The 20035-nt window shown below is 48.9% G+C and overlaps 1 protein-coding gene across 3 annotated transcripts in view; it reads left to right on the top strand.

Annotated features, from left to right (window-relative positions):
* Nucleotides 1-20035, top strand: part of LOC145353814 (protein CBFA2T1-like) — a 124885-nt gene that overhangs the window by 52720 nt on the left and 52130 nt on the right. Inside the window, exon 1 of one of the 3 annotated variants that reach the window (XM_080204644.1) lies at nt 13283-13397. The exons of the other annotated variants lie outside the window; for them this stretch is intronic. The gene's annotated coding sequence lies outside the window, so the exon portion shown is untranslated. Of the gene's footprint in view, nt 1-13282; nt 13398-20035 lie in introns of those variants that run through there. 3 annotated transcript variants of the gene reach the window in all.

The following is a 20035-nucleotide window of genomic DNA, read 5'->3' on the forward strand; positions in this document are numbered from 1 at the left end:
TGAAGAGGGAGATGGATTTTTGTGCTTAAGTCCAGGTGTGGGATTTGAACCTGGAGCTTGTGGGTTGGAGGTGAGGGCGCTACCAACTGAGCCATGGCTGGCATCGGAGCTGAAATGTTGACCGTTAGCTGATTAATCTCCTGATTTGGTTGACTTCAGTGAGGCATCATAGAATGCATACAGTGCAGAAGAGGGGCCATTGGGCCCATTGACAACAATCCCACCCAGGTCCTATCCCCATTTAACCCAATGTATTTATCCTGCTAATCCCCTGACACTAAGGGGTAATTTAACTCTCCAGTCACCTGAAGAAGGGACAGTGTTCCAAAAGCTTGTGGCATTTACTATCAAATAAACCTGTTGGACTTTAACCTGGTGCCGTGAGACTACTTATCTAATTTAGCATGGCCAGTGCACCTAACCAGCACGTCTTTCAGACTGTGGGAGGAAACTGGATTAGCCAGAGGAAACCCACGCAGACACGGGGAGAACATGCAGACTCTGCACAGGCAGTGACCCAAGCCGGGGAATCGAATCCGGGTCCCTGGCGCTGTGAGGCAGCAGCGCTAACCATTGCGCTGCACCGTGCTGAGAGGGGGTTGCAGGGGGACATCAGGTGGAATACCTGGGCAGACCTGGCCATGGCAGAGTGGAATATTGTCTGCTGTATGATTTTTTTTTTTAATGGCAGTGGCTATGAAATGAGGCCATCCCGATTTGACGGGAGGTTGTGCTGCTGCATTGACAGATTGACGGAAGGTTGTGCTGCTGTGTTGAATGTGATTGCAGCACAGCAGATTGTGAGTGAGGATGTCCTGTTTTTGTTTAGGCGTTTCGCTGCTATTTGCATTTGCAATGTAAAGTGTGGTCCTGTTTACCATCTGTCGCTCGCTCTGATGCCGGCTGCAGGGCTGCTCAGATATGTGCTATTTTCTCATTGTCACGCGTCCCTTTATTAATGCTGAATTTTGTCAGCAGCGTGGAACTGGAAAGGGGAGGATGGTGAGGAGAAGAGGTTAGTCGAGAGGGGGTGATGATCTTACTAGGGGTATGATATTACAGCAGTGATATTGCAAATGCAATGTCTGGGAGCCTGTCATTTGGGAAAACCTTTTTTTTTAACGTAACTAATTTTTTTTTGCCATACTTGAAATTTTTTCACAAAGTGGAGGCAATGAATAAATCTTTCCCAAAATGGTGCTTACGAACAGCAAGGGTTCAATGTGTGTTTCTGTATGTGTGTGTGTACATGCACAAATGTGTGCATGACTACTGTGTGCATTGGCTGTGCTAAATTCTCCCTCAGTGTACCCGAACAGGCACCGAAGTGCGATGACTGACTGACTAGGGGATTTTCACAGTAACTTCATTGCAATGTTAATGTAAGCTCACTTGTGACACTAATAAATGAACTCAAACTGCATGCACGAGTGAGTGTGTGCACATATGCAACTGTGTGTATACACAGATAAACGTGTGTGTGTGCACGCACAAATTTGTATGTGTGTATGATCTTGGGGGTATACGCATACATATAGGTAATTTTTGGACGTGAGGAGAAATAGTGAAGCGTATTTGCAGCGGCAGACTTGTCATGTTCAGGAGGAGAGGGGGGATCCCAGTAGATCGGGGAGGGGCAGGAGGAGAAGGGGGGGGATCCCAGTAGGTCGGGGGGGGGGGGGCAGGAGGAGAGGGGGGGATCCCAGTAGGTCGGGGGGGGGGGGCTGCAGGAGGAGAAGGGGGGCATCCCAGTAGGTTGGGGGGGGTGCAGGAGGAGAAGGGGGGGATCCCAGTAGGTTGGGGGGGGGGAGCAGGAGGAGAGGGGGGATCCCAGTAGGTCGGGGGGGGGGGCAGGAGGAGAAGGGGGGCATCCCAGTAGGTCGGGGGGGGGGTGCAGGAGGAGAAGAGGGGTGCAGGAGGAGAGGGGGGGATCCCAGTAGGTCAGGGGGGGGGTGCAGGAGGAGAGGGGGGGATCCCAGTAGGTTGGTTGGGGGGGGGGGGGCAGGAGGAGAAGGGGGGGATCCCAGTAGGTCGGGGGGGGGCAGGAGGAGAAGGGGGGCATCCCAGTAGGCCGGTGGTGGGGGGAGCAGGAGGAGAGGGGGGGCATCCCAGTAGGTCGGGGGGGGGGGGGCAGGAGGAGAAGGGGGGGATCCCAGTAGGTCGGGGGGGGGTGCAGGAGGAGAAGGGGGGCATCCCAGTAGGTTGGGGGGGGTGCAGGAGGAGAAGGGGGGCATCCCAGTAGGTCGGTTGGGGGGGGAGCAGGAGGAGAGGGGGGATCCCAGTAGGTCGGGGGGGGCAGGAGGAGAGGGGGGGATCCCAGTAGGTCGGTTGAGGGGGGGCAGGAGGAGAGGGGGGGAGCAGGAGGAGAGGGGGGATCCCAGTAGGTCAGTGGGGGGGGGGGGGGGGGGGAATCCCAGTAGCTCGGGGATGTGGGGGGGGGAGGCAGGAGTGAGTCAGAAGAGAAGAATGGAAGGTGCACCATGGGGCAGGGGGAGGCTGTGGAAGGGGACAGTTGTTGGCCTGGCCAGGAGGAGGGGCTGTTTGTTGGACTCTTGCAAAGCTGCTTCAACCCCACTGACTCCCCTGGGTGGAAATGGAGAGAGCAGAGTGAGATGCCCAAGAACAGGAGCATCTGTGCTGGTGTTCTGCTTCGGAACAACAGCCACTGGAGACTGGCTGCAAAGCAAAGCAGTAATGCATTGGGAAAGGCAGTTTCTGACGAGAGAGGCAGTGGAATTAGTGTCTGAATATTTAACCTACAAGACCAACCTTGGACATTTGGTTTTTATTGTGTGGAGATGATGACATGATGTTTCTGATCGATGAAAGTAACTAATGCATTCATCTGAAATTATCCTTTTATTCTAACCAGAGGTGCCAGCTGTTTTGTTTTCACTTGTAGCTAAAATAATGCAGGGGGATTTCAGCCAAAAACATGACACATTCGCTCCCAGTATCTCACCGCATCATTTCCATGCCATTGTTTAATTTATTATTAATAAGATATTCAAATAAATTGTGTGGCGCTGTGATAGAGTAGATGGGGAGCAATTATTTCCATTCGTAGGCGTGAACATAGATCTTAAATAACTGACAAAAAGGCCAACGGGAGATGAAAAGATTTTATTGAGTTGTTGTGGATTGGCACACTGGTTAGCACTGCTGCCTCGCAGTGCCAGGGAGTTTGATTCCTGGCTTTGGGTCACTGTGTGGAATCTGCATGTTCTCCCCATGTCTGCGTGGGTTTCCTCCAGGTGCACCGGTTTCCTCCCACAGTCCAAAAGACGTGCTGATTAGGTGGATTGGCCAAGCTAAATTCTCCCTCAGTGTACCCGAACAGGCACCAGAGTGTGGCGACTAGGGGATTTTCACAGTAACTTCATTGTGGTGTTAATGTAAGCCTCACTTGTGACACTAGTAAATAAATGTGTGATCTGAAAGGGCAGCAAGGCAAATTCAAGAAGAATTGATATAGGTGTGAAAAGATTTGTGGGGTCTTGGGGAAAGGGCGGGGGGGGGGGGTGGACGTAATTGGATAGCTTGATGAAGAAGAGCAGACTGTGCCAGGAGGGCCAAATGGCCTCTTGTGTTGCGTCAGTCTGTAACTCATTTTATCGGAAGTGTGCTCAGTGACTTTGTCGACAACCAGTGGTGTGTGACCAAATTGTGAGGCTCAGAGATTTTTTTCCCTGCCTGTGTGAAGCCAGACAGCAATCAGGGAGCCAGGCTGCCGTTGGCCCCCAGAAACACGGATGGGATTCCTTCCCGGTCCCAATTATGATCTCTACCTATGAGTTACGTGTGTAGGTGGTGACAGAATCAAGCTTCGGGGTGATGCCTCTGCAGTTGCATAGTCTACAAACCCAGACAGTTTATGCATTGCATACCAGCCTGGGGTGAGCGTACAACAAACACATTAGGAGCAGGAATAGGCCACTCGGCCCCTCAATCCTGCTCTGCCCTTCAATAAGATCATGGCTGATCTGATTATAACCACAACCCCACATTCCTGCCTGCCCCCAATAAACTTCCACCCCCATGTTGATCAAGAATCTATCCAACTCAACATTAAAAATATCCAAAGACTCTGTCTTTTGGGAAAGAAAGTTCCAGAGACTCGAGGCCTTCTGAGAGAAAACAACATCTCCTCACCTCTGTCTTAAATGAATGACCCCTGATCCTTGATCCTCCTACAAGAGGGACCATGAGGGTCGGAGGGCAGTTGACATGGGCAGAACCAAAGGAAATGTGGATGTTCGCTGCTGCTACACTCCAATCCCATACATGCCTCAAGATTTATCTTATTGTTAAAAATGATAATCCAAGTTCCCCAGAGTTCAAAACAGACTTAAGCCCTTGATGTATGAAGAGAGACTGAGGCGTCTGGGTCTACACTCAAGGGAATTTGGAAGAATGAGGGGAATCTCATTGAAACTTAGAGAATACTGAAAGGCCTGGATAGAGTGGACATGGGGAAGATGTTTCCATTAGTAGGAGAGACTAAGATCCAAGGGCACAATCTCAGGATAAAGGGATGACCCTTCAGAGCTGAGATAAGGAAGAATTTATTCAGCCAGAGAGTGGTGAATCTGTGGAACTCTCTACCACAGGAGGCTGTGGAGGCCAGGTCATTTGAGTGTCTTTAAGACAGAGGTAGGTAGGTTCTTGATCAATAAGGGGATCAGGGGTTACAGGGAAAAGGTAGGAAAATGAGGATGAGAATCACATTAGCTATGGTTGAATGAGGGAGCAGACTCGAAGGGTTGAATGGCCTAATTCTGCTCCCATATCTTAAGGTCTTATTTCTTATGGCCCTATATCTTATGGTCTTATAGATGGTCAATGTTTTTCTATTTTTGCTTCCAAAGTTTCCACGTACAGTGGCCAGTGAAAATTGCCCGCCTGATGTTGTATGCTATTACCACAGCTCCTCTGTTCTCTGCCCAAATAATCATGGTAAAATATATCTCATTGAAGGAGAGATTTGAGTTGCCTGGGCCTGTATTCCCTAGAGATTAGACAAATGAGATTTTATTGATCTCATTGAAATATGTAAAATTCTTGAAAGGGTTCGATGGGGAAATATTTTCCCTCAGCTGGAGTGCCCAGAGCTAGGAATAACGCTTCTAGGATACAGGATTGGCTATTTTGGGCGAGTAGACATTTCTTTACTCAGAGAATTCCAAAAATTCATAATCCTCCATCTCTCAGGGCTGTGGGTGTTTGGTCACTGAGTGTATTCGAGACTGAGAATTAACAGATTTCTGGCCACTAAGGGAATCAAAGTTTATTTATTTTGTTAGTGTCGCAAGTCAGCTTACACGGTTGAGAGCTTTGAGTTTCTAGGTGTCCAGATCACCACCAACCTGGTCCCTCCACGCTGATGCTATAGCTAAGAAAGCCCACCAACGCCTCTACTTTCTCAGAAGACTAAGGAAATTTGGCATGTCGACTACGACTCTCACCAACTTTTACAGATGCACCATAGAAAGCATTCTTTCAGGTTGTAAGACAGCTTGGAAGACCAGCCATGAACTTGGTGGAGCAGGTTCAAGAGGCCAAATAGCCCAATGCTGTCCTACTTCTTATATTCTTTTAAAAGAATTAAAGAATAACTCGCCCCAAAATTGCATGCAGTGGAGCTAAACTTTAATAAAAATAGGCAGGATGAGATGAACACACGAGGTGACTCAAAGCACAAGTAACAAGCTGGGAAATGAGGCTGTGGGACTGTTGGTGTTGTGGCACCTGTTTGGACGCACTGAGGGAGAATTTAGCATGGCCAATGCACCTAACCTGCACATCTTTTAGACTGTGGGAGGAAACCGGAGCACCTGAAAGAAACCCACGCAGGCACGGGGAGAATGTGCGGAGTCTGCACAGACAGTGACCCAAGCTGAGAATTGAACCTGAGTCCATTGGCACTGTGGGGCAGCAGTGCTAGGCACTGTGCCACTGTCTTGCATCATGGCCAGCAAGAATAGAGAATTTGGCACTGAGCCAAATCGCCGTTCGCAGCAGCGGGACTGGATAATTCCAGCCACGGGCGAGGTTGGAGAATTCCAGCCGTAAGGTTCGAAGCAAGTTCGCTTTACGTTAGAAGTTTTGACCGGGTCTCTACCTTCATTTCCAGTGTGTCAACCGACTGGAGGAAATTAGCCTCATGGTAAAGGATAAGACTCTGGTTGGTTTGTTTGTGCGAGTGAGTTTATCAGAGACAATAAAACTGAGCAGCTGCCCGCACCTGTGCCAAAATATTTTGCTGCATCACCTCAGGAAGAATGTAGTCTATATGTTTCATTCCAACCCATGTGTCTTGTTTCCTTATCCTGAAGGCACAATATCTGGTTGAGCTGTCCTGAGAGAAGTGGAGGATAAGGAGATCCGCCGGCTCCCTGTCCAGCGCGCTAAGTCTTCCATCTTAGCAATCAACCTGAACATCCTGAAGATTATTGCCCCTAGCAATCATCCAGACTCACCATTTTTGGACATTGTATTTGAGTAATTCTGCTCATGATGTCCCTTAAGTGAGATTGAGCTGATAACTTCAAACCCCAGGTCCCAAAGCGCTCTATAACACTGCAGTAGCCCACACCTCAGGTTTGAGTCCATTGCAGACTTAATTGGAAGAGATTCATTGCTATCAGAATTCAACAACCCCCCCCCCCCCCCCCCCCCGCCCCCAGACTGGTAGAAGGTGAACAAGGTGCGCATTGGTTTATTTTCTTGTCCACCAGTTCCAATGAACTAAAGTTTAAATTTAAAGTTTAGTGTCACAAGTAGGCTTACATTAACACTGCACTGAAGTTAACTGTGAAAATCCCCCTAGTCGTCACACTCCGGCGCCTGTTCGGGTTCACTGAGGGAGAATTTAGCATGGCCGATGCACCTAGCCAGCACATCTTTTGGACTGTGGGAGGAAACCCACGCAGACACGAGGAGAACGTGCAGACTTCACGCAGACAGTGACCCAAGCCGGGAATCGAACCCGGGTCCCTGTGAGGCAGCAGTGCTAACCACTGTGCCGCTCGTTCTGTGCGCGTTCATTTGTATACAAGCTCACCCACTATCCTGGAGCAAACAAATCCTCTCCTTTTACAGCTGTCTTTGTCTTATTTTTCACTTGCGTGAGTCCAGTCCTCCAGAGTTGCTTGCGCGCACTGAGGGAAGACGCAACACTGACGAACGGGAAAGGTCAAACTGCCCCTTAAAGCCAGCTCCCTCCCCCTCTTCCTGAAGCTCTGTCTAGGGAAATGCAAGGGCCGAGTGGTGTCACTGAAAAAAATCTCGGATCAGTCTGTTTCATCGGCACCCTCTGGTAACATGTCCACATGGCTAATTTTCATGTGTGGTGGAGAATGACTACCACAGGGGACTATATCCCATTCATGTCCAATCCTGCACTCACCTGCTGTACGCACAGGCATTTTCCAACATTGTAATGTTTTCTCTACCCTCTCCCAGGGGTGCCTGGCACTGACAGCATCACGCAGTCCTCCGACTGACACCAATTGAAGATCTCTTGAGAATCGAGGTGAAAGAAAGATAGATGGATCTGCAAAATCCTCTGGGGTTTTCTCTCTCTCTCTCTCTTTCTTGCTCTCGCTCTCGTTTACTCTCTCTCTCTCTCTCTCTCTTATTCTCACATTGTACTTTACCGAGCCATTTGCTTGCAGCCATGGCGACGTCACACACTGGAAAGCCACATCCACAGCATGAAGTTGCAATGTTAACATCCTCTGGCATTGTTCCCAGGAACAGATACTGAACTGGGCGCGGAGCCAAATGGCATCCTCCACAGTGACTGAGGATTTCTCCTCGCTATGTTGAAAGCAGAGCTAATTATAGGGTTAATTACTACACTGAAGCAGGATCCGATACATAAACGGGACAGGGTGGAGTGGTGGGGATCGCCAAAACGACAACAGCAACATATTAATATACAGCGTCCTTCGTGTACGACAAAGGGTTGTGAACGTAGCCCAGCCCATCACGCAAACCAGCCTCCCATCCATTGACTCCTTCTACACTTCCTGCTGCCTCGGAAAAGCAGTCAGCGTAACCAAGGACACCAGACACCTTCTTCCGTCACAGAGAAAGATGCAAAAGTACAGTATGCTTTGTATAGCGAGCAAGAAACAATACTTTTCACTGTGCCCCAATACATGTGACAATAATAAAGCAAATCAAATCAGGTCATATACTAACTGACTCAAGAGTAGCTTCTTCCCTGCTGCCATTAGACTTATGAATGGACCTACCTCATATTAAGTTGATCTTTCTCTACATCCTAGCTATGAATGTAACATTACCTTCTGCATTCTGTCCTTTTCTTCTCTATGAGCGCTATGCTTTGGCTGTCTAATGTGGAAGAAACAATACTTTTCACTGTATACGTGTGACAGTAATAAATTAGCGAGGGATGGGAGGCTTAGGGGGGATTTGAGGAGAATCTTCCTCTTACCCAGAGGGTGGTGACGGATTGGAATGCCCTCCCTGGGAGGGTGGTGGCGGCAGGATGCCTCACGTCCTTTTAAAAAGTACCGGGATGAGTTCTTGGCACGTCGTAACATTCAAGACTACGGGCCGAGTGCTGGCAGGTGGGATTAGGTGGGCAGGGAAAGGCATGTCATGGCGTTGGTGCAGACTTGATGGGCCGATGGGCCTCTTCTGCACGATATTATTCAGTAAATCAAATTAATAAAATTATTGCAAGGTGCTTCACAGGAGAACTTTTCATATTGTTTGATGAGAGGTGAGTGTCGCTGGCTGGGCCAGCGTTTGTTGTTTTTTGTCATTCCCTAATTGCCCCTGAGAAGATGGGTGGTGAGCAAACTGACACTGAGCCACGCAAGGAGATATGAGGAGGGTAAGCGAAGAGGGCGAGGTTTCACAGTATGTCTGAAAGGCGGAAGCTTAGGGAGGGAGTTCCAAGGCCACAGAAAGCATTGGCCGCGAATGTCAGTGCTGCCCAGGAGGAGAGAATGAGGGGAGTGGGATTGGAGATAACCACGGGGATGGGAGGGGAAGAGGCTATGGAGAAACTTGGAAACGAGGATGGGGATTTTGGGATCAGGTGGTTGCTCAGTTGGGTGCCGGTGTATGTCAGCGAGCGCAGGGGTGATAGGGAAACAGAACTTGGTGCAAATCGGAACACAGGTCTGGGTGACAGACGTGAAAATGGAAAGCACGGAAATAAATAAAGTCGTATTGGAATGGTGTTACTGACATCCTCGGCACATCCCAAAATGTTTCCCAGGCAAACATCCCGTTTGTGTATCAGATTCTCCTTCAGTGCAGTAATTTATTGAGGTGTAGCCGCTGTTATAACCTGGGAAACAAGGCAGCCGGTGCCTGCACAGCGAGGCACTCTTAACAAAAATCCACCAACGTTTTGGTTTTTATTTATCATTTGACCCCAACAACAATGTTTTGAAGGAGGGAGTTACAGATTTCCACTCCGTCCTGTGAAGATGAGTTTCCTGACATCACCTCTAAGTGACCGAGCTCCAATTTTGGGGTTATCTCCGCTCCTCGCTGTTTTGAGTAGAGAAGTCAAGTCGATAGGAACGAGAACCGGCCACTTAACCCCTTCTGCTCGTTCAGCTACCAATCAGATAATGGCAGTTCTGCAATCTCAGATGCCTGTCATCGGCAAATTTCCTAAATACCATTACGACATCTCTTCCCACACCTAGCGACGCGCTAAGGTAGACTTTCATCCGTTTCCCTAGCTAGCAATTCCCAAAACGTGTCACTAGCCTATCATCAGGGGCTTATAGTTTGGGTGGCGGGGGGGGTCACCACTCCGCATCAAACTTTCACTGACCAGGAGTGTTTCCCACTCTTACTGCCAGCCATTGACGTGTTTGGAAGGATTTTGTAGGTTGACATTCAACCAGTGGTTAGCATTGCTGCCTCACAGCTCTAAGGAGCCGGGTTCGATTCCCAGCTCGGGTCACTGTCTGTGTGGAGTTTGCACATTCTCCCCGTGTCTGCATGGGTTTCCTTCCCTCAGTCCAAAGATGTGCGGGTTAGGTGGATTGGACGTGCCCTTAGTGTGCTGGGATGTGAAAGGTTAGAGGGATTAGCAGGGTAGTTAAGTGGGGATAGGACCTGGGTGAGATTGTGGTTGGTGCTGACTGGATGGGCCAAATGGCCTCCATCTGCTCTGTAGGGATTCTATTTTTGACCACACATTCCTTGGCCATCAAGTCCTGGGTTGGGACTCGGAAATCTCTGTCTCAGAGGCAGGGACTGTAATACACTGTGCCACAAAAACCTCATATTCTTAATACCTGATAGAAAGCTCCTTTTAAAATTAGTTCCCCATCTTTTTTATTTACCTTTTTCAGCAATTTAAATTTACTGACTAGGTTCTGTTGGTCTAGTCTCTGTTGGGTTCTTGTGCTGTCATTGACTTTCACACAGAAACAAGAATACTGTGTGAGGAGACAGATGTGTGATTTGCGTCAAACGCAGCCCAGGAGTAATGCTGCGTTTAGAGCTTTTGACCTGTTGACTGAGAGTATTAGCACCCGGGATGAGTCACCGATGTGGGTTGGACGTTGTCCCTCTGAGTGCGTCACAGCCAGACTGTGATCTGTCAGAAGGGGAAATCTCTCTATCAAGTACGGGAGCCAGAGGGGAGGCAGTGATAATTGTGAGGACTCTCGCTCCGCAAGTCGTGTCATGGGATCCTTCGCACCTTTCCTAAAAACTAGCACCTGCAGGCTGGCACTGCAGTGCAACGTTGAGTGAAGGCTACACTGTCAGATGTGCCGCTTACTGATTTGAGATGTAGATACTCCACCTGCTTCACAGGTGACTGTGAAGTCGACCGTGGTATTATTTGAGAAGTGGAAGGGAGAGTTCTTACTGGTGTCCTGGCCAATATTAATCCCTCAACCAACATCAAGCCTGCTGTCACTGCCCCTCTCGGGTTCCAATAAGTGAAATCAGTTTTGAGAACATTGGAAGCCTATCGCCCATGGAAGTGCGTTGACCAAAGGACTACATTTGGTCATTATCAGGCTGCGGTTTGTGGGAGCCTGCTGTGCACAAATTGGCTGCTCCACTTCCTTTGGGTGGCAGGTTGGCACAGTGGTTAGCCTCACAGCGTCAGGGAGCCGGGTTCGATTCCCAGCTTGGGTCACTGTCAGTTTAGAGTCTGTACCTTCTCCCTGTGTCTGTGGGTTTCCTCCCACAATCCAAAGATGTGTGGGTTAGGTGGATTGGCCATGTTAAATTGCCCTTTAGTGTCAGGGGGACTAGCTAGGGTAACTGAGGTTATGGGGATAGGGCCCGGGTAAGATTGTGATCAGTACAGACTCGATGGGCTGAATGGCCTCCTTCTGCACTGTAGGATTTTATAATTCTACAGTTGCAGCAGTGATTAGGTTTGAAGGTACTTGATTGGCTGTGAAGTGCTTTGGGATCCTTTGTGAGGGAAGTTTGAAAGTATTGAAAGGGGCCAGCAGTTGTGAAAGGTCCTCTCTACCAATGTAAGTCTTTTCCATCAACCTAGGCTCTGGGTCCAAGTAGATGGAGTGGAGTTTGACCCCATGACCTCCTGGCTCAAGGGTTAGAGTTTGGGCAACTGAGGACAGCACGAAGCTTAGTTGGGGTGGGGGGGGCGGTGGTGGGGAGAAATGCCCAGGGTGGTGATGAGGAAAATCTGGTCTGGGCAACCTAAATGAATTGACATTGTCTCCAAGTTGGCCCTGTGTGCTGGATGTGTTTTTACCGTCGAGATGCTAAGAACAGGCGTTGAATGTGGAAATATTCTGGTTGGACGTTTGGAAATTTGTTCCGCTGGTACAGTTTTGTAAATCGCCGAGAAGTAAACAAGTTCTGCCCTGAAGAATTGACCATTGGGGTGGTACTGCTGATAAGTGCGTTGTTTTTCTTTCAGTTTTGGATTGGGCCCAGTCTGGTTGGCTGGAAGTCTGCTGTCACTGCCCCCTCGCATGTTCCAATAAGTGAAATCAGTTTTAAGAGCATTGAAAGCCTATTGTCCGTTGACGGCATAGATTTGCCGAGTATTTACTGAAAGATTGGCTATCCAGCTCAGAGAGACCTTAGCTGATGTGGGAAGGATAAATGTCTCATCGCATTTCTGATGTATGGTTGACGCATGGAATCCCTACAGTGTAGGAGGAGGCCATTCAGCCCATTGAGTCTGCACTGACCACCCCTTTCCAACAGATTAATTCTCCCGAAAGTTACTTGGTACGTTAAGGGGAACATTCATACCCAATCGATTGTGCATCGACCACAATCCCACCTAGCCCTGTTCCCATAACTCCACATATTTATACCCTGTTAATCCCCTGTCAATTTTAGCATGGCCAATCAACATTTGTAATGGTTTATTCATTATTGTCACTTAAATTAACACTGCAATGAAGTTACTGTGAAAATCCTCCAGTTGCCACACTCCGGCACCTGTTCGGGTGCACTGAGGGAGAATTTAGCGCGGCCGATGCACCTAACCAGCAACTCTTTCAGACAGTGACCCAAGCCGGGAATCGAACCCGGGTCTGCGGCACCGTGAGGTTAGCAGTGCTAACCACCGTGCCGCCCCGATGGAAACCTTTCTCTGCTGTGACCTTTTTAAGTGGGAGCAGAACCCACTCAGCTCGAGTAAGAACACTCGGGTGATTGAAGCCAACGGTTTTGGGTCTTTTTTTTTTGTTTATTTTAAATTTCCTGCCGCCGTTTACTTTCTCCCCTTTTTTTTTGTTTTTTTTAAAGAAGAAAAATTTTTTAAAAGACCTCCTTCGTACAAACGGAGCTCGTTATGCGAGGAAAGTGTTCGTTGACTGAAGCTTGCTCGTCTGAAATAATCTTAACAGTTTGGGTAATTGAAATATAAAAGAATTAGCAACACTAATTTCACGGGCACGGTGCCAGCAGTGACATCTGCAGTCATTCCTGTCATCTCCCACCCCACCTCCCCCCCCCCCCCCCCCACCCCTTCCCTCAGACCTTCTCCCCCCACCCCCACCTTCGTATTAAAAGGCAAACACTTTCTACAGTCGGAACTGTTTGGCTCGGATTTAACCGGAACATGAAAGCTGTGACGAATCAGTCAGGCAGCCTGTATCGGGCACAGGCTCTCCTACCCCTGCCCTGCCCTGCCCGACTGCCCAGGGGCAGCTTTGACAGCTGTGTGCGCGAGGGCCGGCCGCCTGGGCAAGGTGAAGGTCGCTGCAGCTCGCGGGGACGGTGTGTTTTTCTCTTTTTTTTGGAGGCGAGAGAAACCTTCGGGGGGAGAGAGAGAGAGAGAGGGCGAGAGTGCAAACAGTGTGGAGAAAAAGGGAACAGGCTGAACACGTGAGGCAAGCGAGAATTGAAAGCTGTCTGACTCGTCTATTGACAACACAAACATTCTGGTGAGCCACCTGGACTGCATTTTGTATTGCACGGGGGGGGAAAAAAAAAAAGACATTTGAAGCTTTTAACCCTCGAGTCTCCTCGAGGTTTTTGGAACCTTCCCCCACTCCGGCCCTACTCTTTGTGATTTATTGCTGCTGTGTTTTGCCATTATGCACTATGGCAGGGTGGTCAGCGTTTCAGCAGCAACAAGTTGCATTGATATAGCGCCTTTTAGTGTTGTCAAATGTCCCAAGGCACCTTTTTTGATTCCCAGTCACAAAAGAAAGTAAAGGACAGGTGGCCAAAAACTCAGTCAACAACATGGGTTATAATGCCTTGAAGGAGGAGAGTAAGGTAGGGATTCAGAGTGATTTAGGGAGGGAATTCCATCTCCTATTAACCCATTATTTTTATCAGAACTATATTTATCTCCTTCTTGAAACTATTCAATGATTCAGATTCCATCGCACTGTGGGGCAGTGAGTTCCTCAAATTCACCACCATCTACGAGAAGACAATTCCCCCTTTTTTCTCAGTTTTAAATCTACCGGCTCGCGTTGGTTTCCTTCTGCGCTGTAGGAATTCTTTCAGTCCATCAAGTCTGCACCGATTACAATCCCAACCAGGCCCTATCCCCATAACCCCATGCATTTACCCTAGCTAGTCCCCCTGATACCTAAGGGGCAATTTAGCATGGCCAATCCATCTAACCTGCACATCTTTGGACTGTGGGAGGAAACCGGAGGAGACCCACGCAGACATGGGGAGAATGTGCAAACTCCACACAGACCGTGACCCAAGCTGGGAATCGAACCCGGGTCCCTGGTGCTGTGAGGCAGCAGAGCTAACCACAGTGCCACCCTTAACCAATACCTGTGACTTCCTGTTCTAGGTTGCCCTGCATGGGGAAGCTTTTGGCCTATGTTTACTTTATCAATCAACTGATGGAGGGATTACGATTGGGGATGACTGGGAGTACAAAATTGAAGGTGTGCAGAGATCTCAGAGGGTTCTAGGATTTAATTTGATTTATTGTTGTCACATGTATTGGCATACAGTGAAAAGTATTGTTTCTTGCACGCTATACAGACAAAGCATACCATTCATAGGGGAGGAAAGGAGAGACTGCAGAATGTAGTGTTACACTCATAGCTAGGGTGTAGAGAAAGATCACCTTAATGCGAGGTAGGTCCATTCAAAAGTCTGACAGCAGCAGGGAAGAAGCTGTTCTTGAGTCAGTCGGTACATGACCTCAGACTTTTGTATCTTTTTCCCGACGGAAGAGAGAATGTTCGGGGTGCGTGGGGTCCTTAATTATGCTGGCCGCTTTGCGGAGGCAGTGGGAAGTGTAGACAGAGTCAATGGCTGGGAGGCTGGTTTGCGTGATGGATTGGGCTACATTCACGACCTTTTGTAGTTCGTCCCAGTCTTGGGCAGAGCAGGAGCCCAGACCAAGCTGTATGGTAGACCAGAAAGAATGCTTTCTATGGTGTTTTCTGTGGACTGGAGGAGGGTATTCAGATAGGGAGGGGTGTAAAAGCTCCCTGTACCAGTGTGATTTTTCAGTCTCCTACAGAACCATACTTTGTAATGCCACTCTGCGCCAGCTGTCTGTACAGCGATGGGTTCAGGACTGCCAGCTGTTGATTGCCTTGGGTTTTTTTTTTGTAAATCAGAACATTTCTCTGAAGCATTTAACATTTTTCCCGCATCCATATAATGCATTGAGACAGTGTGTTTGTGACACTGTTTTACAAATGATTAACTTCCATCACACATGGCTGCAGGTGATCTGTGAATATTAACCTGAGTTATTACAAATCTTTCAGAAATTGTCCACAACCCTCTGCTTCTTGGAATTAAAATTTAATTTCATGCATTTCCATCAACATTTCCCATTCAATTTTTCCATGTCAACCGTCACGTGTAGTTGCACACTCTGGTCTCCGTGGCATCAATCTCCTCAATTCTTTTTAGCAACTCTCTTATATTCCTAAAAAGAATTATATTCATCAACTGGCAATGGGCAGCATCACATTTATTAATGTTTTCAATCTGCAACAGGTACAAGAGATTAGTAACTAAGTGAAAGTAAGCGTGCCTCGCAGCGCCAGGAACCCGGATTCGATTCCTGGCTTGGGTCACTGTCAGTATAGAGTCTGCACGTTCTCCCCGTGTCTGCATGGGTTTCCTCGGGGTGCTCCAATTTCCTCCCACAGTCCAAAGATATGCAGGTTAGGTGGTTGGCCGTGTTAAATTGCCCCTTAGTGTCCAAACATGCAGTTTAGGTGGATTGGCCACACTGAATTGCCCCTCAGTGTCCAAAGATGTATGGATTAGCCAGGGTAAATGTGTGGGGTTACGAGATGGGTGAGGGAGAGAACATAAGTAAGAGACACTGTCAGGGAGTCAGTGCAGACTCAATGGGCCGAATGGCCTATTCTGCAATGTACTGATCCTGTGCTTCTATTCTATAATCATGGATAACTATTATAATACAGAGAGGAGGACTACCCCAGTTAGCGTTATGCAAGAGTAACTGTTATACAAATTTCCTTCGAGAATACACTATTCATGTAATGAGGCCAATAATAAAAAACATACAAAACTTATGACTTTATAAATAGAGGACAAAAGCTGTGCGAAAAGCTTCATAAATCATTGGTTAGGTCCCAGCTGGTGTCTAATTCTGGGCACCAGACTTTAGGAAGAATGTCAAGGCCTTTGGTGCGGCTGCAAAGGAGCTTTACCAAAATGGCACCAGCAACGAGGGGCCTCTGTTATGTGGAGAGGCTGGAGAAGCTGGAACTGCTCTCCTCGAGAGGCAGAAAGTTGAGGACGAGATTTCATTCAAATTTTTGGAGGTAATTTGGGTGTGTGAGGAATAGCAGGAGGGTTGAGGGGTTTTAAAGTTTAAGGGGTTCTGAAGTTTATTTATTAGTCGCAAGTAGGCTCACATTAACACTGCAATGAAGTTACTGTGAAAATCCCCTAGTCGCCACACTCTGGCGCCTGTTCGGGTACGCTGAGGGAGAATTTAGTATGGCCAGTGCACCCTAACTTGCATGTCTTTGGACTGTGGGAGGAAACCCACACAGACACGGGGAGAATGTGCAAACTCCACAGCCAGTGACCTGAGGCCGGCAATCAAAGCAAGGCTTCTAGCGCTGTGAGGCGGCAGTGCTAGCCACCGTGCTGATATAGATATATGATGATTGGGGAGAAAAAGCCAATTGGAAATTAGGACTTCTGTCTATAAAGTGAGTTGTGAACTGGAATGCATTACCAGAATGGAAGTAGAAACTTTGAAAAGTAAAGTCAGCACATGCTTAAAATAATTTTTTTGCGGCATGGTGGCGCAGTGGTTAGCGCTGCTGCCTCCCAGCTCCAGAGACCCAGGATCGATTCCCAGCTTGGGCCACTGTCTGTGTGGAGTCTGCGCGTTCTCCCTGTGTCTGCGTGGGTTTCCTCTGGGTGCTCCGGTTTCTTCCCACAGTCCAAAAGATATGCAGGTTAGGGGTATTGGCCATGCTACATTGTCCCTCAGTGTCCTGGGATGTGTCGGCTCGAGGGATTAGCGGGGTAAACATGTGCGGTTACGGGGATAGGGCCTAGATAGGATTCTTTTCGGTGCAGACGTGATGGGCTGAATGGCCTCCTCCTGTACTGTAGGGATTCTATTCTATTTTTAACTGTTGAGAAAGAGCAGAAGGCCCGTGGGTTTTAACACAATAGCTCATTCAGAGAGCCAGCACAGGTAGGATGGGCCTAATAGTCACTCCCTACATTTTGCATGGGGACGGATCTGTGCGGGTTTTTCTCATTCGGATTAACTCCGGTGGTTAATTGGGGTGGGGGGAGGAATTATCGGTAGAGGCTTCTGGATTCCTGCTGCGAGTGGAATGTGAAGGGGAGGGCTCACTATTTGTCTTCTTGCATGAAGAATCAGCACTCGAGCAAGATACTGAATATCAGTGTGGGACTGCACCACAGCGGGGTGGGGGGCGTCCGCTTCAGCGGGGACCAGGAGAGGAGGAAAGTAGATCGGTAGGGTTGTGGAGGGGGCACGTTGTGTAGTGTCTGCCCGAGTGCTTCCCAGTCTCCCCGCCCCCCCTCGCTACCGGCTCCCTCCCCTCAGCCCCAGATGTTCATTTTAATCTTCATCTGAACAGCTGGGTGGAAATTTCTTTGTTGGCGTTGCAGCTCACCGTTCAGTTAGTTTTGCGTTTGAGAGGGAAGAGGCTTGGGTTTGGATGTGCGGTGTCCCCTCCTGGCTCCCTGACCGTACAGACATCCCACATGGCGGAGTTGCCATGCAGAATCGAAAAGCGAAAGGGAGGTTGGATGAGGTTTTATTTTCTAGATGAAAAGATCTCTATGCGGTGCCTTGAATATCTCAGTAGTCGGTCTTGGAAAATGTCATCTTTTCCTACTTTAGTGCCAATAGCGTGCTAAACTCAGCCACGTTGGCAGGTAAAGCTTTCTCTCGCGCACGCCAAATCTCAGAGCATCAGCGTGGCACGGTGGCATAGTGGTTAGCGCTGCTGCCTCTCAGCATCGGGGACCCGGGTTCAACCCTGACCTCGATTCGCTGTCTGTCTGGAGTTTGCATGTTCTCCCCGTGTCTGCATGGGTTTCCTCCCACACTCCAATGATGCGCGGGTTAAGAACATAAGAACATAAGAAATAGGAGCAGGAGTAGGCCATCTAGCCCTTCGAGCCTGCCCCGCCATTCAATAAGATCATGGCTGATCTGTCGTGGCTCAGTTCCACTTTCCCGCCCTCTCCCCATAACCCTTAATCCCCTCTCTTATCAAGAACCCATCAACCCGCTTCTTAAAAATATTTAGCGAGGCAGCCTCCACCACTTCAACGGGCAGAGAATTCCAGAGATTCACCACCCTTTGAGTGAAGAAGTTCCTCCTCAACTCCGTTCTAAACCGCCTCCCCTTTATCTTGAGGCTGTGCCCCCTAGTCCTACTGTCTTTTTTGAGCGGGAAGAGTCTCTCCACCTCTATCCTATCCATCCCATTCATCATCTTATACGTCTCAATGAGATCTCCCCTCATTCTTCTAAACTCTAACGAGTACAAGCCTAGTTTATTCAGCCTCTCCTCATAGCTCAATCCCCTCAACTCCGGTATCAGCCTAGTAAACCTCCTCTGCACTCCCTTCAGGGCCAAAATATCCTTGCGCAGGTGCGGTGCCCAAAACTGCACACAGTACTCCAGCTGCGGCCTCACCAATGCCCTATACAGCTGCAGCAAGACCTCCCTACTTTTATATTCAATCCCCCTCGCTATGAAGGCCAGCATCCCATTCGCCTTCCTGACCACCTGCTGCACCTGCAAGCTGGGTTTTTGCGACTCATGCACAAGGACCCCGAGGTCCCTCTGCACCGTCGCCTGCTGCAGTTTTTTGCCACGTAAGTAATAGTCCTTCCTACCATTCTTCCTACCAAAGTGGACCACCTCACACTTGCCAACATTAAATTCCATTTGCCATTTCCTGGCCCATTCGCCCAGCCTATCTAGATCCTTCTGCAGACTCTCCACACCCTCCGCACAATTTGCCTTTCCCCCAATCTTGGTGTCATCAGCAAATTTCGACACCCTGCACTCGGTTCCCTCCTCCAGATCATCTATATAAATGGTAAATAGCTGAGGCCCCAGCACCGACCCCTGGGGCACCCCACTAGTCACCAACCGCCAATCCGAATAGCACCCATTGACCCCCACTCTCTGCCTCCTATTTGACAACCAATCCTCTATCCACGCTAACACCCTACCCCCAACTCCATGTCCCCTGACCTTCTGCAATAACCTCTTGTGAGGTACCTTGTCAAACGCCTTCTGAAAATCCAGAAAGACCACATCCACCGGCTCTCCTCTATCCACTGCCCTAGACACATCCTCATAGAACTCCAGTAAATTTGTCAGACACGACTTCCCTTTAATGAAACCGTGTTGCGTCCGCCCTATCAAGCAATTCCCTTCAAGATGCCTCGCAATTTCCTCCTTAATGACGGATTCTAACATTTTACCTACCACAGACGTTAAACTAACCGGCCTATAATTCCCCGCCTTAGGTTGATTGGGCATGCTAAATTGCCCCTAAATGTCAGGGGGATTAGTGAGGTAAACGTGGGGTTATGGGGATTGGGGGCTTATGGAGATGCCAGTGTTGAACTGGGGTGAGCACAGCACGAAGTCTGTCAACACCCCAAGTTAAAGTGCAACAGGTTTATTTGGAATCGTGAGCTTTCAGCACACTGCTTCTCCATCTGGTGAGTGCTTTGACCCAGCACCTGGTCACTTGTCTGTGTCTCAGCGCTGACATTTTGCTCGGTAATCATTCGTGTGAAATACGCTTCCTGCCCTGAAGGTGCTACACAAAGACAGCTGCTTGTTGTTGTGTGGTAATTCTGCGATGTGGCTCTGTGTACGTTTGCCCATTCATTCTCTCTGTAGTTAACCACCAGAAGCCCTCTCCCCAGTCACAGCTGACCTGAGTCAGTGCCAGCTGGCAGTGGCCCGCTGTCCAGGTTAACCCGCCCCTTGCTTGGGTGGCAAGCAGCGAGAGTGAGATAAATGGGTCAGCCAGACCCATCCGGGGATGAGCGAAAGAAGGACTTGCATTTATATAGCCCCAACTT

This window comes from Carcharhinus amblyrhynchos, chromosome 16, assembly GCF_965287045.1.
Source record: "Carcharhinus amblyrhynchos chromosome 16, sCarAmb.v2.hapA, whole genome shotgun sequence".
NCBI classification, from domain to species: domain Eukaryota; kingdom Metazoa; phylum Chordata; class Chondrichthyes; order Carcharhiniformes; family Carcharhinidae; genus Carcharhinus; species Carcharhinus amblyrhynchos.